The 14,041-nt window shown below is 45.5% G+C and overlaps 1 protein-coding gene across 1 annotated transcript in view; it reads right to left on the reverse strand.

The window, feature by feature from the left end:
* Window positions 1-3,709, reverse strand: part of CD6 (CD6 molecule) — a 59,304-nt gene extending 55,595 nt beyond the window's left edge. Inside the window, exon 1 of the mRNA XM_084859107.1 lies at window positions 3,505-3,709. The gene's annotated coding sequence lies outside the window, so the exon portion shown is untranslated. The remainder of the gene's footprint in view (window positions 1-3,504) is intronic.
* Window positions 3,710-14,041: the final 10,332 nt, after the last annotated feature.

Here is a 14,041-nt window from a genome sequence, read left to right on the forward strand (position 1 = left end):
GTAAGATACTAAATAATATGAACTGAGCACTACGATTTCCACCATGACACCCAGAGAATTAGTGTAGACGACGAACTAGGTCCTTGGTGGTTATACATCATTTTTTGGCTCAGAAATATGTGCTTCTGGGGTAGCCTGTTTAACTGAGACCTTTGGCTATTGGGCGGTATAGAAATGTAATCATGTATTGATTCATTCATTCGTTAATAAAACTATTGTTTTGGCTCCATGATCTACATGCTCCCTCTCTCTCTGGGGTCCTGGCCTTTGATGGAAATTGTTGATACTGGTGATATAATTACTGTATTCCCACACATATTCATCTTTGAAGCAGGTATCTCCACCAATTTGTCATCAGAACAACAGTCTCACCATTCTAATGTTTCCTAATTTCCTGTCATAAATCTCGACAGAAACTATTTCTTTGGCTGAAGAACGTGAGCATTTGAAGACAAGGAAAATACTTTGCCTTCTGAACAGTTTTGGAGCATTATACAGGCCCTTAGGATGCTTCAAAACTGGGGAATATGACCAGTCTACCACAATCCTTTCTCATCAAGGCCCTTTACTACTTGTGGTAACATTTCCATTCCACACACAGTGACCTTTAATCTTTATCTTACCCAGATAAATCAAAAGGAACCACACAGAGACAAAAGTATGTCATCACCACAGATGTTTAAATTTAACTTTTGCCTCTAGTCTTTGGCACAAAAGAAACCTTCTTATACAAATCCTATGAAGTTTTCAGATGCTGCCCCCCAATGGAGAGTAGCCAACACTACAGAAATACATAGGCGAGCTGGGCTGGAAAGTTGATGTAGTATGGAAGATGTACATCAGCTTTTTCCAACCTGGTGCCCTCCAGATTGTTGGCCTACAACTCCCATCAAACCCAGCCAGTATGGTGCCATGCTGGCTGGGCATGGTGGGAGTTGTAGGCCAACACATCAGGAGGGCGCCAGTTTGGGAACAGATATGCATCTACGAAAAGCACACCATAAACTTGACTTTGCTCTTACAGTCAGGGCCAGAAATATTGGAGCAAGGATAACTGTTTGGCAGTTGGCCTCTGTACACCACCACATTGAAGTTGAAAGGAAACACACCCAGATGGGAGCGAAGTCAGGATTTTCAGCTGTAATTCAAGGGGTTTGACAAAAGTGGGGCACTAACCATTCAGGAAGGACAGCCAGTGGCATACACAGACACCCATTGTTGGTGGCTCAGAAGTAATGGAACAAACCAACAATTCAAACTTAAGGATCGCCTTTAATACCTGGATGAAAATCCTTTGCAGTCCATGACTGCCTGAAGTCTGGAACCCATGGACATGACCCAATGCTGTGTTTCCTCCCTCGAGATGCTTTGCCAGGCCTTTACTGCAGCTGCCTTCAGCTGCTGCTTGTTTGTGGGTCTTTCTGCCTTCAGTCTTGTCTTCAGTAAGTGAAAAGCATGCTCTGCTGGGTTGAGATCAGGTGACTGACTTGGCCATGGAAGAACATCCCACTTCTTTGCCTTGAGAAACCCTTGGGTAGCTTTTGCTGTATGTTTTGGATCATTATCCATCTGCAATATGAAGCGACGTCCTATCAGTTTGGCAGCATTTGGCTGAATCTGAGCAGAAAGTATAACCCTATACACTTCAGAATTCATCCTGCTGCTTTTATCAGCAGTCAGGTCATGAATAAACACCAGTGACCCGGTTCCATTGGCAGCCATACATGCCCATGCCATAACACTGCCTCCACCATGTTTGACAGATGATGTGGTATGCTCTGGATCATGAGCTGTTCCTTTCCTTCTCCATACTTTTCTCTTCCCATCATTCTGGTACAAGTTAATCTTGGTTTCATCAGTCCAAAGAATCTTACCCCAGAACTGGGCAGGCTTTTTTAGGTGTTTGCTGGCAAAGGTGAATCTGGCCTTTCTGTTCTTGAGTGTTACCAGTGGTTTGCACCTTGTTGTGAGGGCTCTGTATTTACATTCATAAAGCCGTCTCTTGACTGTAGATGTTGACAATGACATGCCTACCTCCGCAAGAGCGTTCTTGACCTGGCTAGATGTTGTGAAAGGGTTCCTCTTCACCATGAGCAGAATTCTACGGTCATCCACTTTAGTTGTCTTCCGTGGTCTTCCAGGCCTTTTGCTGTTGCTGAGCTTGCCAGTTAATTCCTTCTTTTTCAGGATGTTCCAAACTGTTGTGTTGGCCACTCCCACTGTTTTTGCTGTCTCTCTGATGGGTTTATTTTGTTTCCTCAGCCTAATGATGGTCTCCTTCACTCGCATGGACACCTCTTTGGACCTCATATTGGGAGTTCCAGTGAACAGCTACCAAATGCAAATGTAACACTCAGAACCACCTCCAGGCCTTTTATCTGCTTGATTGGTCATGGGGTACCCAGGAAACAGGCCACACCTGGCCATGCAGCTGCTTGTCAGCCATTCCTTCCATTACTTATGAGTCCCCAACGATGGGGGGGGGGTGTATGCCACTGGCTGTCCTTCCTGAATGGTTAGTGCACCACTTTTGTCAAACACCTTGAATTACAGCTGAAAGTCCTGACTTCACTCCCATCTGGGTGTGTTTCCTTTCAACTTCAATGTGGTGGTGTACAGAGGCCAACTGCCAAAACAGTTATCCTTGCTCCAATATTTCTGGCCCTGACTGTAAGCTGACCAAAAGTCAAAAGAAAGTAATGGCAGATTCCCCTAACCAATGAAACTTGGTTTTAGAAGCTTGCAGATTGTTTTTCATTGTAAAGAAGCTAACAGAGTGTGGCTTCTCGAGTTATGAGAAGCACTGACAAGTGGATCCATAGGTCTCATTGCTTCTTGCACTTCCATTGTAATACTCAAAAGGAAACTCATTGGGTGGGGGTGGGGGGATGTGCAAGCCATACACTGTGGCGACCGAAAGCCTCTGGTTCTTTCCCAAACATGTTCCCCTTAAGATGTTACTGTGGAGGGCAAAAAGCAGAAGCACTTGTATATCTGCCTGTGAATGCTTCCCTTACAGTTTGGAGCTACAGTGTTAAAAGTAACCAGTGTTGATATATGACACATTCCCACAGCTTTAATATAGGGAATAAGAGGAGCTATTTTAGTCAGGTGACTCAATGAGCCAACAGAGTTCCACCTGGTCCTATAAAGGTTCTGCTTCAGGCTGGTTCCCTAAGTCTGAACAATGTGTTGTTAGGCATAGACTGAATGGCTAGCACACTTTGGGTGCTTCCAGATGAAGCTTTTATTGTGCCATTGTCTAACCTCATCCATGAAATTTTAGGGTGTGTGTGTATGTGTGTTTCAGACATCATTGCCTTCATCTCATAAGCCTCCCATGTTTTTTCCCACCACTTCCATCTTTTTTCTTACTGTGGAAAATCCACTAAGAAGAAAAAGATGGAAAGCTGCACAATGTCTTCTACTTGTTGGCACCAGGACCCCTCTATCCAGAGGCTTCTCTTGACGGACTTTCTTCTTCACTATCTGCGTAATCAGTACCTGTTTGCTTTCAGACTGCCAACCTTGACAATCGGATTCATAGAGGGAAAACAGAGCAAAGGAGATAATCCCTTTTGAAGAATTTGATAAAACGTGGGGATTCCTATGGGAAGATATGGGGCGCTTCCAGACAGAGGGCCCTGTAACACTGCCCCGTTAAAAGATATTGTGCAGCAATGCCATCTTTTCCTCCTTGATCGATTATCTGTGGAAAGAAAAAAGATGGAAAAATGGTGGGAAAATATGGGAGCGTTAAGAGTTGAGTACAACAATATCTGGACCCATGTAAAATCCCATGAATGAGGCTGGGTGATGGTGGAATAAAAGCCTCATCTAGAAACACCTTAGAATGCAAAGGGATTGAAAATGTGCAACCATTGTGAGACATGGCAAACGGTAGTCATAACATCAAGATTTTGTTCTGGCTTTTGTTCGCATTAGCGTAGACTGGCAGATCTGATGCAGATCTGATGCATCTCAAACTGTACTCCAGTGGGCATCTGTTACTGTGCAACCAGTACTGTGCTGCACTCCTGCCTGATTCCTGCCTTCAGGTAAGGTTAAGTGCAACGTTAACTTGGTGCACTAGGTCACGTTGGCAGCAGTGCTGACCAGAGGGGTCATGTCAGAATGGAGCGGTTCCATGCCATATTGTTCAGAGAGAAATTATTTGTCAAGGTATCATTAACTCTGCTTGAGCCAGTGCAGCAGCACAGATTTTTGTGCCAGTAGAGATATGGCCCCAGTCACGTACAAACACAATCTGTTGGGACTATGTTGAGCTGCTTGGCAGTAAATCAGCCACAGAGAAGACAGAGCCATTGCCAAATGACTGTTTGAAATGCTGTCTCCGTTTTCCTCTTCATCTTTATTTGTTATTTAAATTAGTTCAGAATGTGATTGCCAAGATAAAGATTAGGCAGCAGGTGAACAACATATGTCCTCTGGGCTGTGTTTCAAATTCCACTTCATGCTTGCTTAACGCCTCTTATTTTAAAGGATTGCTCCTGATTTCAAAACATCATAGCTAAATAGCAGAACATAAGAAATGCCCCTTATTTCAGAGCCCTTTTGCTCTGGGCAATCTCCCTTTTTGAAACTTTTGTCCTACAACCTTCTCCTTGGTGGGCTTTACTGGGCACTTGTTAAAAATGTAACAAGAAAAAATTACAAAGAATTTAGGAGAAAAAGTGTAGGAGAACCCTCTTTCTGCCTCCAGCTAACTACTCGTGTCTCCCCCAAATAGTGACACCCCCTAGAATGTGGTTATGTAAAAGTCTTTCATGCCCAATGGACTTGGCCGCTCCCATACTAGTTTGCAGCAAATTGCAACTATTAGGGCATTTTTCATGTATGACGCTAAAGCTCCTCAAGTCTCTCTTGTACTTTTCCCTCCATGGACGAATGATCTCAGTGTGGAAAAAAAAACACAGGAGATGAGCTGTTTTGAAATCAAATATATACTGCAGCTAAATGTAGGTTTTGCATTCATGTTACAGTTATAGGAAATGAAACATGTACTTTTAATGCCTTCTGTAAAAATGCCCTTAGGATTCTTCACAACAGCAAACTCTCAGAAAGCCTCCGCCAGTGAAGCTGGGTCCCTCATTCCCAAGAGTTCATATACTGTTTTCTCTGGCCCTGCCCAACATGGATCATAGAGTTTTGCCCTAGCACTTCAGCTGCATCCATTCAGGCTAGCTCTTGCCTTCAAACTCATGATCCATCTAGGCTAGCCACCACCTCTTCCTTTTCATATTAAAAATTAGTGTTACTAAATAAGAAACAGGGGACTGATTTCAGCAGGTGCTGTACACTTGCCTACATTCAAACCTACTGTTCTGGGGCTGGGGGTTGAGCTGGATGATCTCTTGGGGAGTCCCCCAACTCTGTGTTTCTGTGATTGTAGGAAGAGACTGCTAAAGTGGTCAAACTGGTTGGCCCATTTTAGCCGGGCAGATTCCTTTATTCTTTGGAGATTAGCTGATGGCAGTCCTTACCAATCACCAGCAAATATCTGAGTGGGATGCCTCTTCCCCCTCCCCCATAAGCAATGTGACAATCAAGGCCTGTGTATAAGCAAAACCCCTAAAAGATCAGGCTGACAGTTTTTTGGGGGGAAGGTGGATTCAGACAAAAAGAGACACAGGGCTGAGTTGCTCTCTGCAAGGATCTGAGGGGGCTAGCTCCCCCACCCTGTTAGAAATTTGATGTGGGATCAATGCCTGCTGGGGTGAATTTAAGCTGTAAACCTCAACCTATATGCTTGTAAATAAAATACAAATATACAAAATGCCAATAAGATTCCTTAGGCCTTCTTCCAAAGGAAACCGAACCTGGAGAAACACAGGGACCCCTGAAACCAGTCACCGCTCAGAGAGCAGGGGCCCACATAACTCTGTCTTCACAGCTCAAAACAAATGCTGGGATTTTCAGAAAGCTGAATTTGGTAACTTCCCCAGGATCACATGATGCACTTCTTCTGCATCCTTGAGCCTTCCCCTATATGTTTATAATCTAGATTAGAGAGACAAATCTGAGATACAGGCAGGAGGTAGTGACTGATCAGTCTTCTGTACAGTTGTTTCTCCAGCCTCTTTGACTCTAAAGGGTTAATGCTAGACCTGCCATTTGGGGACAGAGAACAGCCTGTCAAAGGCATCTATGTATCCACAAGGGGGCTGAAGTAGCCTTGCTTGGCTGCAGCAGGAGCTTGTCAGACATGATAATACAATAACCATTAGTTGAAGCCACTGCAGGCTGTATGATGACACAGAGAGAAGTTGTGTCTATTGGGTCTGTAGGCTGCCCCCTCCAGTATATTCATCATGGCTATAACCCTACAGCTGTCTTTCTCCCCTCCCCAGCTTCATTTGCACCAACATGTTCTCCGCCTCTCCCTATGCTGCCCCAAAGAAAATGTCATCCTTGATTATTTGTTAATTATTCACCACCTAGAACTGATGATTGTGGAGGCGCAGTAGTTAATGGCTGACTTGATTTATATGTCTTCCAATTTGCCACTTAACAGCCCTTCACAATGACTGTCTTTACAAATGCCTCATTAAGTTTAATTTAGTCAAATGTCTTTGCCTTGTCACCAAAAGGAATTTTTTTTAGAAGATAATAAATATCCCAGCTGGTCAATAGGTATTTTCTCATTATGTCTATCCATTACAAGTGTATACTGAATTTTGTACCTAGTACCCACCAACTTTGGCTCACACAGTATTGTGCTGCTCAGAAACTGGATTTTGCTGGTACATATTAAATGTTGACATTCTGGACATTTTAATATTTTTGGATTGAGACATACGGAGTGACCACAAAATATTATGACATCCCAAAGTGAAAAGTACAGTCAGCCATGGAAATGTGCATTTTGAAGTTTCTTTGTATTTCGAAATGTGTTTTTATGTATGTACGTACATAAGCTTTTAAAAAAATTGCCCTGCCATATTAGCATGGCTTTCAGGGTGGCTAAGAATAATAAAAGCAATCATATTACAATAAAATGAAAACCGCAGCAGCAACATAAGGAAAACAGCAGAATTAAAACATTAGGGGAAGATTAAAAAGATAAACATAACCAACAGAATAAAACCAATTTAAGCTGACATTTAATAAGGCCTGGGAAAATAGAAGAAAACCTTTGCTTGGCACCAGAAAGACATGAGGGTGGACGCCAGGCAAGACTTCCAGGGGAGAACATTCCAGAAGCCAGGCACACCGAGAAGGCCCTCTCATACCTAAGCAGTTTGTTGTGGTATGCCACCAGGCTGGGAAACTTGTTAGCAGGGCTGGGAAACTTGTGGCCCTCCAGACATTTTGGGCTAGCCGGCATACCCAGTGGTGAGGGACGGTGGGAGTTGTAGGCCAGAACATCTGGAGGGCCACAAGTTGCCCATTCCTAGCCTGTTGTAATGCTATGGAAGGTTCTAGGCAGAGGCCAAAGGGCTATGTGGTGTTTTCACATGCACAAGCAGGCTTTTCAGACCCTGCCTCATTATCTTGCACTCCCTGAACAGCTACTCTTGAAAGTAGGGGGTTGCAGTGTTATTCAGCATGGTGTCAGTAGGGAAAACCATTTGCCTCCTGTGCATGCATGGAACTACTTTGCCTAGAACCACCCCATCCCATCCATCCATCCATCCATCCATCCATCCATCTATTTACCACCTTATCTGCTAAAAAGCCATCAAGGTGGTGTACAGCAATTTAAAACAATAAAACCAAAATCATTAAAATGGTAAAAACATTAAAACATTAAACTACACATTTTACAAGGCTAAATTGAAAAGATGCATCTTTACACCCTTTCAAAAGCCAAGAGAGTAGGGACCAGTTGGTCTTGAGGGAGTGCATTCCATAGCTTGGGAGGAGGAACCCCTTCCATGCGTGTCCAACAAATGGGCATCTGCAGGTAATGGCACCCTCAAAAGGGCCTCCCTGCGTATCTTAATATTTGGGCAGGTTCATAGTGAGACAGGCGGTCCCTTAGATAGCCAAGTCCTAAACCATTTAGATTGTGCCTTTAGGGTTTTAATGGTTAAGACCAATACCTTGAATTGCGCCCGAAAAGTAATTGGCAACCAGTGCTGGTCTTTCAGGACAGGTGTAATATGGTCCTGATACCATGCACTGGTTAGCAGCCAAGCAGCTGCGTTTTGCTCCATTTGAAGTTTCTGCACACTCTCCAGGAGTAGCCCCACACAGAGCACATTGCAATTGTCTAAACGTGCTGTAACAAAGGCATGGTTACCTTCTGCCAAGTCACACCGATTCAGGAAAGGTCATAGCTGGCACACTGGGCGGAATTGTGCAAACACACTCCTTCCCACTGCCGCCGCCTGAAGATCCAGGGACAGCGTAGAATCAAGGAGCCCTCCCAAGCTATGGACCTGATCCATCAAGGGAAGCGCAAATCCTTCTAGAACAGGTTGAATCCCAATCCCCAATAGAGCCTTGGCTTGTTCACCCACATCTGGATTTAGCCTTAGCTTGTTCACCCTCATCCATCACATTATCAAACCCAGGCAGCATTTAACTACTTTCTTGGTGTTAGGTGACAAAGAGCAATAGAGCTGGGTATCATCAGCATATTGGTGGCACTCTACTCCAAAGCTCTGAAAGACCTTTCCCAGCAATTTCATGTAGACATTAAACAACATGGGAGGCCAGATAGAACCCTTTGGGACACCACAGGCCAAATCATCTATTTCAGCAATGGGATATGTGCAGCCTTCCAGAAGGTAGGATTACTATTGATTATTGATTTATTTAAAATATTTCTTGGCTGCCTTTCAGGGCAGAAGCCTTCCCAAGGCAGTTTACGACAGTAAATGACTAGATTCTATCTTGAAAAGGCTCCTGTACAATAGTGGCATATAGAAGGGAGAATTTTATCAGGCGCAACTTCTCCCACCACCGATGCACTATAACAGAAGAAGATGCCCACTAAATCTGCTGGGCAAGCATTAAAGGCACAATACTCCTCCCCCATATAAAATCTTGCCATTGTCAAAGGGGCACATGGCGATCTTCTGCTATGCGGCTCTCTTTTTGTTTTCCTCAGCAATGGATTAGCTGGCACCCTGGAGGGACAACCTGCATCCAGCCCTGTGAGCAGCGCAAAGGGATCCCCCAAGTTCAGGATGCAAGCATCTCGCCTTTACACACAAGGGAATGAGAGTCAATTGTTCTGGTGTGCAACAGGTCACATACTAAGTGGATAACATGAGTAGACAATTGGAATAATACACAGGAGACCCTTAATTGACACATGGGGAATTGTCAGCTGCAATCTCTCTTCTGTGTGCTTCCAAATGTCTGGCTACATTATCCTCTTTACATTTTAAAAATCATAATTTACCTTGCAGGGCAGCTTTAGTCTTTGGGTCTTGGATAGTAATTTTCAGCTGTAAATGTTCATTACTCTTAGCATTTAATCCATATTCCTCTTTCAGCTACTTTAATTGGTGTTTTAGTGACAAATCCATATGGGCAGGGAAGGGGAGGATACAATTCACCTGTGCAGCACCTTTAATTAAAAAAAAAAAAAAGTGTTCTCATTTCAGGGTTTTTTTCTTCAAACCAAGCATCCATCTGTGCCTCTCCCTGGCATGTCTGCTTAGGACTGCAGCCTTCTCTCAGTGACCAGCACTGAAATCCAAATCAAATTGCATTAAAGTGCTATTTTGGCTTAACATTTTAAGATGTTGGAAGGTGCTCTGAATCTAACAGGAAGAGAGTCTAGAAATTCAAATAATGTTTAAACACACATTTCAGAGGGGTTGAGCTACCTAGCACAAGGGTAATGGGTTATGGGCACATTTGGCAATTTGAGAAACTGTCCTGGTCACCATCACAAAATGGCTGCTGTGGGAGGTGAGGCAAAGAACAAGAAACCTCCCCAAAAGACTGAGGCAGAGGTGGAGTCTGGGCCAAGATAGAATATTGTAGACAGCCTATGGAGAAGCATACTAGTCAAATTTCTTCATCAACTACCACTGACAACACAATTAACGTTTCCCTTTTTGCTGCCTTAGCAACGATCGGCGTGCACTGCTGACCCCTTCGTTTGATCCTAAAGATCAACAAAAATTCTGTGCTCCAGGTTTCTACCTGGCTGGACCTTGTTGACTCGCCACCCCTACGCCTGAATCGCCTGGAAAGTAACAGGTGGGCAGCTTATTCAACCTTTAGCATTAAATTGGGTCTCACAGGGTCTGTGCTGTTCCTGTCCCAAGAATGGGAGTACTACTTATGTTATTGGACTCTACAGGTACTCTGCCCCTCCTGTCCCCCACAAGATAGGAGTACTATTCTATTGGATTTCCCCAGAATCCAACCGCTCCGATTCCCCACAAAATAGGAGTATTCTCATCAAAGGAGCTTCACCATATATATCCTTCAGGTGAGTCCTTCATCTGTAGAGCTTCATTCACTCCCCCTCTGCAATTCTTCACCAACTGTTAAGGTAAAATTACCTCCAAGGTCTCTAGTCAGGTGATCCACTGAGATCTGTGGGATCTTATAAGAAGGTAGATGAATGAGACTCTACAAAGTGATTACACTTCAGTTCCATTTATTGTAGCAGGTTAACAGATGTTATACTAATGTTTCTAGTCCCTAACCAAGCATACTTACACACACATACATATTCTGATGGCCAGTCAGAGTAGTAGCAGGCGTTGGAGGCTGAGATTTGACTGTGTGTAGTTACCTCTCTGGGCGTCTCCTGCTGATTGCTGACACGGGTGACTACGATGACCCCAGCACTTTGGGTTTCAGTCCATTTATGCCTTCTTGTCTTCTGACGAGAAATGGCAAGTGTTGATTATATTTACATAACTTGATTACAACTCACAGTTCATAAGAACCTAAACGGTCCATCGATACCCAACTTCAGGGTGTCTCGTGAGTGAGTTGAAGTCAGATCACACCTGGGCACAGCCTGGACATGCCTTGGAGTAGTCGTGGTCACGCTCCCGTACCAAAAACATGACTCTCTGCCTCACACCTGCTGGACAAGAGCCGAACTTGGTCACCATGTTACGCTGTCAGGGGATCTCTGCAGCATGACTTTCGCTTCTGCTGTCTCACCCTCCACTCTGTTTCGCTTGTTATGCTTGTGGTGCAAATGCAGTCACTGTACTGTACTATATGAGTTAGAGTGTGTGTGTGTATATATGTCTGAGAAAGACTTCCTATTTTAGGTGACTGAAACCAAGGCTCAAGATCTGACTGTCCTGAGATGGAATACTACTGACCAGCAAAGAGAAGAAGACTGTGGCTGTGTTTCTCCCAGCCCCCTACTCTCACAGATGTTGTGCAGAATAACACAGGAGCCAACGGTAGATGTTACCTTCTCCTCTGCGATCGCCAGCCTTGTAGTGAGGCACCTCCAGCAGCTCTGCAGCCTCCCAAATGCCCTCTCCACCACATTCTGTGCCCGGGCATGGCAGAAGTTAAAATGGGCCTTATGGGCCTTGTGAGCCTTGTCCTCTGTAGGGTTTCGTTAGCCATCTCCTGAGTGGGTAGGCACTATCAGCCACCATCAGGGGCAGCACCACCACCCCATTAAAGGTGGTGGTCAGGTTCCCTGGAACAAAGGCACCGGCATCCATTGTTTCAAAAATGGCGGAGTTCCTGAAGACAAAAGCATTGAGATTTCTTCCACTCCACTCCACTCCACTGCACCCCACCTCAATGTCAATAAAGCATCCAAAGTGGTTTGCTGCTCCTTGGAGGAGGATGGAGTAGAACTTCTTCCTGTTTATGAAGTTATCGCTCTGCCAGGTTGGCAAAACAATTGGCACATGGCAACCGTCGATGGCAGCAATCATCTGAGGGAACCCCAACTTTCCGAATCCCTCCATTATCTGTAACAGAGGATGACCATCAACACTATGTTGGAGGATGGGCTTGCCACCCAGCGCTAGGATGCTCACCTTGCCATCCAGTCCCTAACACCCGCTCCCCAAGCATCTGCTGCCCCATGAAGCAATTCCTTTTTTGTCTGAGAACCTATCACCCACACCCCTGCCCCTGCCCAGGGCAGTGGCATTTTGCAGTCTCTTCCTCACCCCACAGAGCTCCCATACACACCCGGCACTGGCCCCTGACTCAGACGTTGGCTACAACTCATCATCCCAGGCTCCCGACCTCTAGCCTGCTTTCTTGCCCAGTGGTCGGTCTCCCTCCACCACTCATCCACAACACACAATGCCCACATCCGCTCCCAGATCCAGTGTGTGTCTCCACCAACCCAGCACCATCCACCCAATCTCCCTTGCCTACCTTGGCAGGGTCGCCAAGACGAACCATCCTTCCCAGCAGCAGGTGCTCCATGGCTAGGCAAACCTCAGTCATAGTCTCACCTGATAGATCAAAGTGCACCTGATCTCATCCGATCTAAGCAGGGTCAGCCCTGGTTAGTACTTGGATGGGGGACTGTCTGGGAATCAGGCTTCCTGCATTGAGCAGGGGGTTGGACTCGATGTTCTGTAGGCCCCTTCCAACCCTATGATTCTATGATTTTGCAGGCAATTGCTGTGCCCACTCTGATTTGCCACCTCCCTATACATGCACTGATTTGCCAGGCGCCATATGCAGATTGCCACTGTTTTCACAACTGGAATTGACACCCTCATGGTTGTATTTTCCCTTTTCAGTGCCGGCCGCAAGACCTCAACTATTTCAAAGAGTGTAGCACGTGTCATCCGGAAATTCGCAATCCACTGCTCATCACCCCACAGTGGGAGAACAAAGTTCTCCCAGCAATCCTGTGTGATGGGATAATGCCACCAACATGGTTGATTTCACCGGCCCATGCCAAATGCAGCAGGGTCCACCTTCCAGTACAGCCTGCAGGATGCTGCTCAGATCCTATGACCTCTCCGACTCCTGAGAGATGACACTTGCTTCTGCATGAAGGACAGAAGGCAGGACACAACCCTGAGGTTTTGCACCAAGATGATGAAAAATGAGATTAAGATCTTCAACTGAGGCTCCATGAGGGAAAGTCTCCTGTGTTGGCCAGCTGGAAGTTGCCAAATATGAGGTCACAACCGGAAGCTGCATGTGTAGGTCAGGGGGAGATGATACTGGAGGGAGCAGGCAGGAAGGGAGGAAGAGCTGCACACAGAGGCACCCCTGACCTTTAAGTATCACCCTCGTATCCATACGAGGTTCCCAGCCAAGAACAGCAAACACAGCTTCACAGAGAGGCGCTGAGGTGAAATGTCACTTTACCGAAGACACAGCATTATTTCTAAGCGACTCTTTGTTGGGAGCGAAGTTGTGCTTTAACTGCCCCCTTTCTATCCACATCACCAAGGGCTTAAAGAGGAGGAGTGCTGCATACAGTACCATCCTCCATTTCAGGGATTAAAAAAAACGAAGCATTTAAAAGGGGTGGGCTGCTTTTTCATTCTTTTGTTAAAGTGAAATTGCGCCTCAAGACCCCTTTTTCCAGAAGTAGCAAGTGTTTGCAAGGGGGAGAATGCTGCTCCCGTTGCCTGTGAAAAGGGGGGATTTCGGTCATTTGCTAAAGCGCAATAGCGCTTTAAAACTCACTAAACGGCAAAAAACAATGGCTCAGAAGGCCGGGAACAGACTGTCCAGAGCGGGAAACATGAGCGGAGCAGAGGGGGCGAGGGAGGGGGGAATTGGCAAGAGGAGGAGGCAGGAACATTGATGAGGTAAGCAGACCCAACCCACTCCGCTCAGACTCCACCCAGCCATCAAGAAAATAATGTGATTAGAGCACAGCACAGCCCCCCAAGGTAGAGCAATGATGAGCCTGGTCTTTTAGGACTGTGGAAACAGGCAAAGGAGATGCAATTGGGGAAACATCGCAACAAAGTTGCAAACAAAGTGAAGCCGATGGAAACCCGCCCTGTAAAAACAATAAGTGGCAATATACTGATAAGGGGTTAAGCAGTGAGAGGTCTTCCTGCTTCTGGATGGCTCAAGTACAAACTTGTTCACTTCTCACTGCTCCAGCCTCTGAAGAAAGGCTTTTCAACTCACT

Source organism: Heloderma suspectum, chromosome 1, assembly GCF_057233095.1.
Source record: "Heloderma suspectum isolate Gila_16-S chromosome 1, 16-S_ref, whole genome shotgun sequence".
Classification (NCBI taxonomy): Eukaryota; Metazoa; Chordata; class Lepidosauria; order Squamata; family Helodermatidae; genus Heloderma; species Heloderma suspectum.